Consider the following 15,688-nt stretch of genomic DNA (forward strand, 5'->3'; position numbering starts at 1 on the left):
TACTTCTTTTGATGTTGAAAACCCTCTTCCAGAACCCTTCTTTCGTTCTTATTCGTCTTCTGGAACTCTTTTTCTTCTCCAAAAGTCCTCCTTTTCGTAATAATCATAAGAACTTATATAATACTTAAAAACTCGCGCCACGTCGTGGCCAGGTTGCGCCACGTCGTGGGCTTCAAGAAATCCGTATTCTTCAAGGAAATCCTCCACGTCGCGATGCTTATCTTCTGGAACACCCGTGCCACGTCGTGGGCTTCATCGCCACGTCGTGAATTTAGCTCTTATCGTGAATTTATTATTTTCTTGTCTTCCAAGCCTCCCATGTTCCCCATTTTGTCACCTTTGGTCCCTTTCTTCGAAAATCCTTTGTATTGACTGAAAATAACAATTTAAACTCATAAGTATCATTATTCTAAACATATTATCAATTTATTAATAAAAATGTACTTAAATACTGCCTAAAAATAAGTGTAAATATGGCAATATCAGTTCTTCAGTCGCTTCCTGAATCATATAGTGAGTTCGTTAGAGAGTACTATATGATGGATCATGAAGTGACCCTCATTGATTTGACCTATATGCTTATAGCTGCTGAATCGGCAATGATTTGACGAGCTGGTCGAGCAAATTTGTCTGGTGAATCAAACTCCCAAACTTCAATGGATATTGAAAATGGTGACATTGGAGATCCAGAAAAGGTAGATTCTGAGATAGTTCCATGTGCCATTCCAAAGGAATCCATTTGCTTTTATTGCCAAGAGAAGGGGCATTTGAAACGAAGCTGCCCTATTTACCTAAGAGATCTAAGAGATGGGAGAGTCAAAACGTATGGATCTACTTTAGGTAAAAATCTATTAACTAATTCTTTTAAGTTCCTATTCTAGATTCTTGATACATGATGTGATAAGATTACATTTTGATGTTTTGTAGGATCGAAGAAAAGAAAGGAAGCTTAAGGGAAGAAGTGAGCTGAATCTAATCGTGAAGAAATGGATTTCGATCGTGTTGCTTGAAGATTAGATTCTTAAGCTACTACTTGGAGTTAGAATAGATTGCTAGGAATATGTAACAATATAGTTTTTCAGTTGAATTGCAAGGAAAAAATTTTCCGCAATAAAATAAATTTTGATTTTATATTAATTATTTATCCTTGCAATGGCGTGTATGAAAAATTGATGTTTGTAAGTTTCTATTATTAGCAATACTGGATTTGATTCTTAATTATGTTAATTGTGGAAAGGTCAAGAATTTACCAAATAGGGAAAGTTTCCCATCGCCCAAGTTTCAATTGGACAGAAACTTGGAATCATACAACTGTTGGGTTTTGAGCAATCTAACACTTCCTAAGTGTGCATGCAACCCTAATAAACCTTGGATCTATGTTTGTCTAAATACATGCAAAATAATAATTTTGCAAGGTTTATAACCTATCTAACATGGCATGGGGAACATTTTAACATAAAAGAGTTAGAAAAGATTACATACCTTTTTGATGAGTTTGGTTCTTAAGGAGTTTGAGGGCCAAGCACCAATAGTGTGAATGCCTCAAATGGAATCACAAAACACCACAAACTCTTGGAAAACTTTGAGAGAGTATACACACTTGTATTTTCGGCCACACACAAGCACACACACACACTAGTTCACTAGTTGCCATTTCATGCTCCATAAGCATGCTTATATAGTGTACATGGTTAGGGTGAAACCCTAATAACCCATGTCTTTTCCTTTCCAAGGATCCATGGGTTACAAGCTCCATGGATCATCCATGGACTTCCATACAAGCCTAGCCCATTAACAATGAGTATTAGCCCATACTATATAAAACCAATAGCCCACAATCTAATTAGTCTTCCTTTTAATCTCTAAATTAATTCATAATTAATTTAAGACTAAGACTAATTAAATAACATGACTACATATTAATATATTATAACTTATAATATATTAATAAACATATGTGTATAACTCTCATAAAATTATCCATAAACAGTTCGGGTGAGATGCAACCCAAATGGACCATGCCGGGTCGGGTCAAGTATATACCAAATAAGTTATGGACTTAGACACCTTATCCAACAGACTCCCACTTGGATAAGTCTAATAACTGTATTTGCCTATATAACTTCAGGAACCAACCAGCAATCGTAGCTCTCAAAAACTCTGTTGAACTATGAAGCGCCATTTTAAGACAAGTGATCATATAATCCTCTGTTCTCATGATATCAGCCGGACAAACACATGGAACTATGTCTTGCTTATCGTCTGGTAGTTGTTTCTCGATTTCTGATTTGTTTGACAAAGAACTTTACTGAACACATCAGTTTAGTTCTGACCGGGCCCGGTACATGGATCAACACAAAATCATCAAGGGCCCCAGATATCGCTTCTATTTCTAGAAGGAACAGATAAACTTCGACTCATATGCTTGTTCTACTACTTGTTGAATTGTACACAAAGGCACGTTTTATAACATCAAGTTACTGATGCGTTTACATGCAATCAATGCACAACCAACTCATAGGTAACAACTCATATCTCTAGGTTTGAAGATTTATATGATATTATCGTCTCACGATCACTCGAGATAAATTCCATGAAGTGATACAAGTGAGCGTGGGTTTATACCAATACTCATAACTTATGAGTACTCATGAACGTTGCAGCAACCATTGCCATGTCTAAACACCTTTAGCCATCTACAAACCCAATTCATGACAATCTTGATTCATACCTACTTCCGATGTATGATCGATTGTGGAGGTTAGAATAAATTAATTATTCTGGAAGTCAAAACATGCAAAACTGAAACAATAGTAAATAATTGACAATGACAGTAACACTTTACTCATAAATAAATCACAAATTTTATTCATCATCAAACGTCGATTACATTTTACAAGCTTCAGGAAAACTATCTAATCTGTAGAACTAATATCGTCCCTCAGCCCGATGCGCCTCGCATGCTGAAAATGCTTAACCCTCGTCAGTCCCTTCGTAAGGGGATCTGCAGGATTCTCATCCGAAGATATCCTCCTTGTCACGAGGAGTCCTTCTTCAATCTTGTGTCTTATGAAGTTATATTTTCTGTCAATGTGTCGGGATCTGCCATGATCTCTTGGTTCCTTGGCTAAGGCAACCGCACTATTGTTGTCACAGAAAATCTCCATAGGTTCCTTAATAGCTGGTACAACTCCAAGGTCTTCGATGAAGTTCTTTAGCCATATCGCCTCCTTCGCTGCTTCACTCGCTGCTATATACTCTGATTCACAAGTCGAATCAGCCACCGTCTCCTGCTTGGAACTCTTCCAAGAAATTGCCCCTCCATTTAAGGTAAAGATCCAGCCCGACTGAGAGCGGAAGTTATCCCTATCAGTCTGAAAACTAGCATCACTATACCCTAATACTCTCAAGTCATCACTCCCACCAAGGGTAAGGATCCAATCCTTAGTCCTCCGCAAGTACTTGAGAATGTTCTTTACCGCGGTCCAATGAGCCTTGCCAGGGTTCCCCTGATACCTGCTGACCATGCTCAAAGCAAAGGCCACATCAGGGCGGGTACAAGTCATAGCATACATGATCGAGCCAACAGCGGAAGCATACGGTAGTTGGCTCATCTCAGCTATCTCTGCCTCTGTACTCGGACTCTGAGTCTTACTCAGTTTGGCATTGCTTTGGATTGGTAAATCTCCTTTCTTGGAATTCTCCATGTTGAACCTTTTCAACACCTTATCCAAGTAGGTACTCTGACTAAGTCCAATTAGTCTTTTACTCCTTTCTCTTAATATCCTTATCCCTAGGATATAGGCAGCCTCCCCTAGGTCCTTCATAGCAAAGCACTTCCCAAGCCAGGACTTAACCTCCTGCAAGGTTGGGATGTCATTTCCTATAAGTAGTATGTCATCCAAATACAGTACCAAGAAGCTAATTATACTCCCACTAGCTATGACATACACGCAAGACTCATCTTTACTTCTCGAGAAACCAAACTCTTTGACCTTCTCATCAAAACAAAGATTCCAGCTACGAGATGCTTGTTTTAATCCATAAATGGACTTCTTAAGCTTGCATACTCTATTTGGGTACTCTGCACTGACAAAACCCTCTGGCTGATTCATGTACACATCCTCAGCCAACTTTCCATTAAGGAAAGCGGTTTTGACATCCATTTGCCATATTTCATAATCATGAAATGCGGCAATGGCTAGCATAACCCTAATAGACTTAATCTTTGCTACCGGCGAGAAGGTTTCATCATAATCAATACCTTGAGTTTGAGTAAAACCCTTCGCAACCAGTCGAGCCTTATAAGTATGCACTTTTCCTTCCATGTCGGTCTTCTTCTTGAAGATCCATTTGCACCCGACTATTTTACGGCCTGGTACATTGTCAACCAAGTTCCAAACTTGATTGTCATACATGGATTGCATCTCGCTGTCCATGGCCTCCTTCCATTTAGCAGACTTCGGGCTTGCCATGGCTTCCTTAACAGTGCTAGGTTCATCCAAATTTACCAGTGTACTATCACTGATAAACGTATCACCTTCCGTAGTAATATGAAAGCCATAATAAAACGAAGGTGTGTTCCTAACCCGTGTGGAACGCCTCGGAGGTACAGACATGCCAGCTTGCTCAACAGGAGTTTCCTCCTCAGGTTGATTGCTAGTGTCTGAGGTTCCTTCACCAATTGCTTCTTGAATTTCTTCAAGATCAATTTGTCTCCCACTGTCTCCTTGGCTAATAAATTCTCTCTCACGAAAGACCCCTCTTCTTGCTACAAAGACCACATTCTCACTGGGTCTGTAGAAGAGGTAACTGAAGGATTTCTGTGGGTAGCCAATGAAAATACACCTTTCACTTTAGGGTTCGAGCTTATCATGAGTCTCACGCCTCACGAAAGCCTCGCAACCCCAAATCTTGATGTGGTCTAAATTGGGAACCTTCCCAGTCCACATCTCATGAGGTGTTTTGGTAACCTTCTTTGTAGGGACTAAATTAAGGATATGGGCGGCAGTCTCTAAGGCATAACCCCAAAAAGAGATTGGTAACAAAACTCGGCTCATCATAGAGCGAACCATGTCCAACAAGGTTCGATTACGCCTCTCAGCTACACCATTCAGCTGTGGTGTCCTGGGAGGAGTCAATTGTGAGACAATCCCACACTCCTTAAGATAGTCAAGGAACTCGGTACTAAGATACTCACCACCTCGATCGGATCGAAGCATCTTAATGTTCCCGCCCAATTGATTTTCTACTTCCTGTTTGAATTCCTTAAACCTTTCAAAGGTTTCTGACTTATGTTTGATTAAGTAGACATACCCATATCTACTAAAATCATCAATAAAAGTCACATAATACCGATTAGCATCCCTTGTGGCGGTTTTGAATGGCCCACATACATCAGTATGTATCAGGTCCAACAAACCCTCACCCCTCTCACAAGTTCCAGTGAAGGGTGATTTTGTCATCTTTCCAAGTAGACAAGATTCACAACTATCATCCGATTTAAGGTCGAATGATTCCAAGACTCCACTCTTTTGGAGTTGGCCTATGTGTTTCTTGTTTACATGTCCAAGACGACAATGCCACAATGATGCTTTATCTAGGCTAGTAGAAGAATCAATATACAACACATTATTTCCTAAGTTGTCTACAATCAACACAGTTTCATACACATCATCACAAGGTAACGCTTTAAAATAAAACACATTATTAAAGAAAGCATTAATACCACCACATTCATTATCAAACGAAAAGGTAAAACCTTGTTTGTACAAAGCATGAAAAGAAATAATATTCCTCGCCATATCAGACGAGTACACACATTTATTCAAATCTAATTTTAACCCATTATTAAGCAACAAAGTATAAACTCCAATCTTGGAAACAGGTGAAGCCTTCCTATTCCCCATGATCAAGTTTATCTTCCCGTGCTCCACATCATCACTTCTTCTTAGGCCCTGCAAATCAGAACATATGTGAATACCACATCCTGTATCAAGCACCCAAGAGTTAGAATATGTTGAGTAATTAGACAATATAGTGTAAATACCTGCATGGGTGGGTTTCACTTTCCCATCCTTTAGATCCTACAAGTACTTAGGGCAGTTTCGCTTCCAGTGTGCCTTTTCATGGCAATAAAAGCATTCAGCATCCTTGGGAATGGCAGAAGGAGTGACAGAACCGCTCTTGGTCTTCGATGAGGAGCCTTCAAGAGACTTTCCCTTGGTACCCTTCGAAGGGTGCTTCCTCTTTTTCCATTTGCCTTGCCCGATAGCCAAAACAGGGGTAGATGTTGGAGTAGGAGTAATAGAGGTAACAACTGCCTTGCCCTTAAGACCGGATTCAACGGTCTTCAAGAGTCCTTGAAGCTTGCTGAGGGTAACTTCCTCCTTGTTCATATGATATGTCATACGAAAATGGTCATAACAAGAAGGTAAGGAGTGAAAAATGATGTCAATTGCCAACTCCTCAGGGATGTTCACATTCAGTTTCAGCAAACGGTCCACATACCTTTGCATCTTTTGCATGTGAGCCGTGACGGAATCACCGTCCTTCATGTGGGTAGTTATTATGGAGGAGATTATTTCATACCGCTCCTGACGAGCACTCTGATGGTACCTTTCCATCAGGTCTTGGTGCATCTCAAAAGGGTAGAAATCTTCATATGACTTTTGGAGCTCGGCTGTCATCGTGGCCATCATGATACATGCCATTTTAGTAGCATCTCTCTCATGTGTCCTGAATTCAGCGATCTCCTCAGGAGTAGCAGTAGACTCATCAAGTTCTTTTAACTCCTTATCGAGGACATATTCCTTGTCCTCATAACGAGTAACCATCCTGATGTTCCTAATCCAATCCATGAAGTTGGAACCATCAAAGATGACCCTCCCACAAAGATTCGTGAGAGAGAAAGAACCAGTTGGGTTAAAGCCCGAAGCATTAGTGTTGGAAGACATCTGAAAGAAGAAAGCAAGTTTAGATTAGATATATAGAATCCTTAATAAGACACCCAAATGTAATATTAAGGCTAGGATCCAATCACAATATATTATACTTAGAAGAGGGATGCCGTAATCTAAGTAATGATATATTTGAAAGGTAGGTGAATGACGATTCACCAATTTCCACCATGAAAAACAAAATGAATTATTAGGTTTTAATTGGATTTGAAATTCCTAGATTCTTTTGAGATTCATTGAACTTTTCAATGGCATGTTTCAATCTCGATTGTGCCCTTCAAGTTTTGTGACTGGGATGCCGAGGATCACAAAACAAGGTGTGAATAACCATGCTAATTCACTTGGTACCCTTAATATTATCACCTAATCAATGTGCCGGTTAACCACACACGCTCCATTGATCTATGACAAACATTAAGTCACCCTTCGTGATCCTTACTAGTCCAAGTTAGTGTGACGGTTAACCACACACGCTCCACCAACGACTTGGTAAGGTACAAAGTGTGAATTCCATGGACTAGCACCACGTTCACATTTTTCCTAAAATAACTAAGATTGGGAATTAAAAAGGTTTAGTTACTTTATAATAATCATTATACTTTTAATGAGGATTTAAAGTCATTGTCCTACCCGTTCGGCTAACGACACTCCACCAGTCAAGCAAGCGGTGGGTGAGAGTGGACACCCATTAAGTTGCCATTTTATAGGCAACAACCTTATACCCACCTTATAGACCGGCTTCGTGAATGAGGCCTACTAACGGTAGAACGACTTATTCTTATACATATATATAATAATTAACCATTAATGTTATAAATAGTATAAGGGTTGAATTTTAACTATTAAAACTCTAAGGGTTGGAATTAAAGTTTATTAAAGTGTGTGAAACTTTACAAATTCCAAAACTTGAGGGCAAGTTTTGTAACTATCCAAAACTTTTCATTTCATAACTTATGAATTAAAGGATCATAAAAATGAAGACTCTTCATTTTCATGTAACTTATGTGTTTAAATGTGTGTGTTAAAGAAAGTGACCTTTAGATATCCATAACTTGAGGACAAATTATGGACTCCATTAAAACACATAAATGATCAAGAATTAATTCTAAACAATTCAGCAAATAATTCCTATCATCTTCTAAATTCATAAGAACATGAACATGATCATCAAAATTTCAAGAATTATATGAACACATAAAAAATCATGGAATTTTGATATATGCTATTGTAAATGGATTAGAACAACCATTACACCAACTAAAACAAGTTTTAAAACACCAAAACAGTTTAGGGTAATGTTTCTAGTCCATTTCCAGCAGCAAAAGTCGAAAATCTGCACTCTGTGGCTCCTACTCGTCAAGTGCATGAACCTACTCGGCAAGTAGGTTGAAGATACACATGGACTCGGCAAGTCCCCCCATGGACTCGGCGAGTTCATCAGGCAGACAACAAGTTTTTCGACTTTTTCAACTATTTTGCATCAAGTATCAAACAAGCAAGCCTAGGCTCTAATACCACTGTTGGGTTTTGAGCAATCTAACACTTCCTAAGTGTGCATGCAACCCTAATAAACCTTGGATCTATGTTTGTCTAAATACATGCAAAATCATAATTTTCCAAGGTTTATAACCTATCTAACATGGCATGGGGAACATTTTAACATAAAAGAGTTAGAAGAGATTACATACCTTTTTGATGAGTTTGGTTCTTAAGGAGTTTGAGGGCCAAGCACCAATAGTGTGTGCCTCAAATGGAATCACAAAACACCACAAACTCTTGGAAAACTTTGAGAGAGTATACACACTTGTATTTTCGGCCACACACAAGCACACACACACTAGTTCACTAGTTGCCATTTCATGCTCCATAAGCATGCTTATATAGTGTACATGGTGAGGGTGAAACCCTAATAACCCATGTCTTTTCCTTTCCAAGGATCCATGGGTTAAAAGCTCCATGGATCATCCATGGACTTCCATACAAGCCTAGCCCATTAACAAATGAGTATTAGCCCACACTATATAAAACCAATAGCCCACAATCTAATTAGTCTTCCTTTTAATCTCTAAATTAATTCATAGTTAATTTAAGACTAAGACTAATTAAATAACATGACTTCATATTAATATATTATAACTTATAATATATTAATAAACATATGTGTATAACTCTCATAAAATTATCCATAAACAGTTCGGGTGAGATGCAACCCAAATGGACCATGCCGGGTCGGGTCAAGTATATACCAAATAAGTTATGGACTTAGACACCTTATCCAACAACAACTTGGTTGCATGATGAATGAGAAATTTCATATTTGGAAATTAGACTAATTCGTTGACAAAGTGTCAAGTAAAGGACTAGGAGATCGAGTACACAAAGTTGTGTGTTGATCAAGACCACCACAAGAGTAACAAAGATATTTGTCATGATTTACTAAGGTTAAGTAAATATGATTATACTTATGAGATTAAATGTAATTCTCAGTTGATTGAAAGAGTTTCAATCAATAGTAGAACGAATAAGAAGAATCAAGTAGGCAGAAAGATAAAAGTTTCTCTATTCTAAGAATAAGGGAGAGTACTTTTTATTATGTTTTATGATAGGTCTTAATGATTAAGAACCATATCTCAATTGATCCTCTAAGTGAGTCTTAGTGCAATTGTATGTCTGAGAAGAGGAATCAAGAATTGAAGAAATGGTTAAATCAAGAAGTCAATCATACTTCATTCCAAAAACAAGTCTTAGAGTTAAGATTGTGAATTGAGTGACAAGTCTTAAGAAGGTTTATAACATTCATCAAATGTGGAATTTGAAAAGGTTTTCTTATTCTTGCACATTTGAAATTGGAAATTTGTGATGTCTTGGATAAGAAAAAGACCAACTAGGACCAATTTTGTGAAGTGTTTTGTCTTGATAAAAGCTACACTAACTCTTGAATATTTGTGTTAAGGAATCAGTGGAGGTCTTAATGTTCTTGAAAAAGTTTCAAGAACTAATCAAGAATAAACCTTATCAATCATCACTAGCACACGACTTGAGGTTTATGACCTATCGTGTTGACATTATTTTGTTTATGTGTCATCCCAATTGAGTTAATTATGCATGTGACATCATTTGAACGCATAAAAGGCAAGCACCTTGTTCAATGAAAAGTACATTGATAGGAAAGGGTGAGCTGCTTAACTACTTGGAAGACTTGGTGGGCACTCGTGTTACCATAAGTCAAGAAATCAAGATTGAGAAAGTTCGGTCCATATGAGTTTGGATTTGTCGCAAACTTTGGTTTTGACAAATTCGCATGGATATGAACACATACACCATTAAAATATAAGTGTCATAAGATTCCATCCTTCATGAAAATGACTGTGAGTAAATGCTTTCACTAAAAGAGATTTTAAGAAGATAGTGATTGTGAAATTATATTCTCGAATTCGATTATGGTTACGGTATCCCTTTCCATAATTCGAATTGTGAGATTTGGCAATTAGTCTGAATTGTTTAGACACATATATGAGCTATCTAAGGCAAAGGTGTATAAGTTTAAAAAGCTTAGATAAAGGATTATCAAAGCATTAGGCATTAGAAATATGAACTTAAGAAATTCAATAAGTATTGTTTTCTGGAAGTTAAGTTGTTTTCTAAATACATGTCAAAGCCAGTGGGAGCATAAGTGTTATGCTTATATGATAATAATCATCATGATAGCGGGAGCATAAATGTTGTGTTTGTATGATTATTAAGGCAAGTATTGCAAGTTAACAATATTAATTATAGAAATCAAGAGTTATACTTTGCAAACTCGTAAGGGTTGAAAAGTTGTTTTGCTATAATTAAGGGAGAGAATATTGTACTTAATTTCAAAATCTAGAGCTTAGATTGAGAAATTTTAATAAATTTAGTCAAAGGATAAATAGTGTGTTCTTAAATTTCGATTATGATTACGGTATTCCTCTTCATAGTTCAAATTATGAGAACGTGACACATAAAATATTATGGCAGAAGATTGATAGAGTATCGTATCTTTATGTAAGACATTATGCATCGTGTTCCATACACTTCGGGTATAGGATTGATTGCAAGTGCTATAATATTTTACCATTCTAAAATTTTCCAAATGTCTAGCGCATTTAGAGGGAAAAAGGACTAGAATCGGTTTTGACTAAAAAAAATTAAACAACTATCAAAGGACGATCCAAAGCTCGCTAAGGATTGGTCGCTTGTGAGTAGTTGGAAGTATGGTATTGGATGACATTATTATGAATAGATAAGATTCTATTAACAATGAATTGTCATATGGAAAATATGGAAATGTTTCCATATTGGGAGTTAGATATTGAGAATCTATGTCTAGATTAGAAACTTTTATGCAAGAAGGATGTTCAAAGGAATGTACTTTGAGTGAGAGACATCATATCTATAGAATTGTTTCTGATAGAGATTGGCCAAGTCTTGATGATTTTGGGCTATGACTTTACGAAAGAATCATTGCATAAAATGTTAGAATCTAGCATAAGTAATAAGAATTTGATATTCTTATACTTATGATAAGGATTAGGAGTTGTGAAATGAGTATGATTGGAAATGTGTTCATTTGATCTATGTCACAAAGTAATGACCATAGGTAAACATTGTGTGCATGCTGAGAGCATGGGACAACTGTAGTAATAATTCAAGTAAGAAGTTGATTACCCGAAACAACAAATAATGAGTAATCAATATGGTGATTAAATAAAATGTTTTATTTATACCCAGAGTTTGGGGCCATATAGGATTAGTATTATTCTTGTGTTTCACTTTGCATGTTTTGACTTCCTGAAAAACTAAATTGGTTCAGAACAATAAAATTATTCGAACGGACCACAGTCGTTCATATGTTGGAAGTAGGTATGAATGAAGACTGTCGTGAATTGGTGTGTGGATTGTCTAAAGTGTATTAGACATAAGCAAATGTTTGCTGCAATGTTCATGAGTGCTTATGGATATGATTTGAGCATTGGATTAAACCAACGCTCACTTGGTCACTTCATGGATTTTATCACGAGTGATTGGTGAGACGATAATATCTTATATTCTTGAAACCGAGATATGTGAATTGTATCTTGCGAGTCGGTTACACATTGATAATATGTAAACGCACCAGTACTTGGTGTCATAAAACATATTGTTGGGTGTGATTCGGTGAGTGAGTGCAAGCAAGCATTGAATCAAAGTATATCCGTTCCTTTTATCCAAAGTGGGATGAAAGCAATATATGTGGGGCCCTCGATGATTTTGTGATGGCACCTAAGCGCTTGGCCAAGTCGGGACTAATTTGATGTGTTCAATTGTAGTCTGTTGTCAGTCATCATAAATCGGAAATCAGGAAGCAGTATAGAGAGAATGATTGAAATCCATGTCTCATGTCTATACGATATCTAGAATGAAGGAATATATGATCCCTTATCTAAAGGACACGCTTCTGATACGATCAGAGTTGACAGCGACTTTTGAAAGCTACGATTGCAGATCAGGATCTGAAGTCATACGCAAAATAGTTATTAGACTTATCCAAGTGGGAGACTGTTGGATTAGTGTCTAAGTCCATAACTATTTTTGGTATGTACTTGACCCGATGGTGCATGGTCCTTTTGGGTTGCCTTCATCAAAGCAACTTGATAGGACGAATTATGAAGAGAGATGATTAATTATGATTTATTAATATAATATGAGAATAATATATTAAAGGAGAAATCATATTGTTTAATTAATATTAGTCAAGAATTAATAAGAATTAAATTTGTGGCTAAAAGACATTAATTGAATAAAGGGGACTAGAACTGTCAATTGTGTGATAGTTGAATATTGGGCTAATGGACCCCATAGAGGATGGAGTGGATGAATTCTATGGGAAAACCCATTAGAAATCGTCCAAGGCCTCTAAGGAGGGAGTCCATGGGTTGCTTAGGGCCTAAGCAGTCAAATTAGGGTTTCCTTGTTAAATAACCCTAATAGCCTCACTATTTAAGGACCCCTAGGGCCCCAAAAACGTCGCCAACTAATCCCTTAGGGTTTCCGCACGTTTTTGGGTGCCTCCTCTCTTATCATTCTTCATCCTCTTGCTTTTGGTGTTTGTGAGCCATTAGATGAGTGACACTTGTGACTCTAAGCTTTCTAAAGCCATTACAAGGAGGATTTGAGATGGTTAATTCTACATAACAATCAAGGTAAGATCTAAAACCCTTTCATATGTTAATATGATTAAATGTATGATAAATCTAGGGTTTATAGCTTTAGATATTCAATTGCATGTTCATTAGACAAACTAGATCCAAAAGCTATTAGGGTTTGCATGTACACCATAGGAATGATGTTTTGCTAAAAACCCATCACTTTTACCCTTCTGAGTGAATATAGGAAGGGATTAGTTTAGCCTTTGAGAGCTGTTTATAATTAGAAGTGAATTTTGTACGTGTTTAGGCGGAGGCTAGATCAGTGTTTCGAGTTCGAGATCGTTCGAGTTTACCCGAGGTGAGTCTTCTCATTATACATTACCTAGGGTGGTATCTATGTTTGGACCGGAAGGTAATGCGTGTTTGCTTGAGATTTTGTGTTTTTGTGATTATGTATGCTAAGTACTATTCTGATCGGACCAGAGGGTCCAACAATTTACGAGGCCAGAGGGTCCTCAACCAGACTGGACCGGAGGGTCTAACGAGCTAGACCGGACTAGAGGGTCCAACGAGCTACGGGACTGGAGGGTCCAACTGAGACACATTGACCAGAGGGTCGTACGGAGTATAGCCTCGAGTGGTAAATTGTTGTATGTGGTATTTTGGGGAACTCACTAAGCATTCGTGCTTACCGTGTTATGTGCATGTTATGTGTTTCAGTTACCTCAGAGGATCGTGGGAAGGCACCGGCGTGATTGTACACACACTTTTGATTTGGAACTATATTTGTGGATCCTAGAATTGAACAATTGTTTTGAAAACTTGTTAATTGGTTTTTGGAGATTTAATGATGAGACATATGTTTTATGAATAGTAAAAATGAAAATTTTGGTTTGAAAAATTATGTTGTTACAAGTTGGTAACAGAGCCTTGGTTTGAGGGATTCAGATACACCTTCAGGCATATCTGGACTCATACTAAGGATTTGTGAAAAGTTTTCAAAAGAAACATTTTTTCTAAAAAAAAAAAAGAAAAGGATTTCTAGAAAGAGCGGAAAAGAGCAATGTGTACAATCAGCCAGCGCCCAAAAGGTGATTTCCCAAAATACCCTTATGTTATGTGTTATGTTGTTATGAGATGTGTTATGCATGCTAGAGTAGGCTAGGTAAATCATATCTTAGGACTAGGTTGGACTGATATGTGAGGCCTTAGCCTAGAAGTTTAAGCTACTGTGAGTTGCTTTGAGTGCATGTAGGTAGTAGAGAGTAGCTTGTGAGAAGTCTGCTAGAGAGTAGGCTGTATTTAGGGTGATATAGGGTACTTGCGAATTGGAATCCTAGGAGGAGGACTTGATGTGGATACGGATACGATGTGGAAGGTAGTATTGGGCCCGTACTACTTAAAGCACCAGATCAGTAAGCATTATAAGTAAGAATCCTTAGGGTGCTAAGGAACAAGTAGGAACGGTTGATCGAGTGCGAGTAATCTCGGTCGAGTCTCTGATTATTTTATGTCATATTTCAGAGGCATCATGGTGGGAACGTGCCACAACCCAGGAGGCAGTGCTACTAGTGGTACTAGTGATGAGGAGATTCTTCGGTTCATTTACGAGGAGGTGGCTACAGCCATTCGAGCTGAGATACCGGAGATGTTTGGGTCTGTAAAGACCACGCTGATTTAGACATTTGACGAGCGATATGCTGCTCTGACTGAGGTTGCTTGAGTTTTGTACCTGCTTTGGTGTTGTTTAACTCGGGTGCGAGTCGATCTTTCGTATCGCTAGCATTTAGTCGTCACATCAGTAGTCGACGTGAGGCCTTGAGTTGACCTTTGAGAGTCTCCATAGCTTATGAGCATATTGTTTTTGCAACTTATGTGATCCGGGGATGTGTGCTTGAGATTTTTGGAGTCGAGTTTCCGATAGATTTGGTGCCTATCGCGATGGGGGATGTATGTGTCATCGTGGGCATGGACTGGTTGAGCCAATTCGGGGCCATGATCGACTGTGAGCGTCAGCTGGTGACCATCCAAAATGCTAGTGGGGGAGTACTAACAGTATTCGGAGAGGGTACCCGATCTGGGTCAGCATTTTGTTTTGCTGCTCGGGCAAGGTAGAGCTTGCAGCAGGGTTGCATGGGTTTTCTGGCGTATGTGTCGAATACGCGGGATGTTATGGAGAGACCGAGTACTGTCGCTAAGGTTCCAATGGTTAGCAAGTTTCCGGATGTTTTCCCCGAGGGGTTACCATGTGTGCCTCCCGAGAGGCAGGTAGAGTTTCACATTGATTTACTTCTAGGGGCGGAACCTATCGCAAAGGCGCCATATCGCCTTGTGCCACCAGAAATGGAGGAGTTATTCTCACAGCTTCAGGAGCTGTTGGGAAAGGGATTTATTTGGCCGAGTAGCTCTTCGTGGGGAGCACCGATCCTTTTTGTCAAGAAAAAGGATGGTTCACATTGGATGTGTATTGATTACCGGGAATTTAACAAGCTAACGGTCAAGAACCGTTACCCACTCCCGAGGATCGACGATCTATTCGATCAATTGCAGGGTGCATCTTGGTTTTCCAAGATTGAT

This window comes from Lactuca sativa, chromosome 1, assembly GCF_002870075.4.
Source record: "Lactuca sativa cultivar Salinas chromosome 1, Lsat_Salinas_v11, whole genome shotgun sequence".
Lineage (NCBI taxonomy): Eukaryota > Viridiplantae > Streptophyta > Magnoliopsida > Asterales > Asteraceae > Lactuca > Lactuca sativa.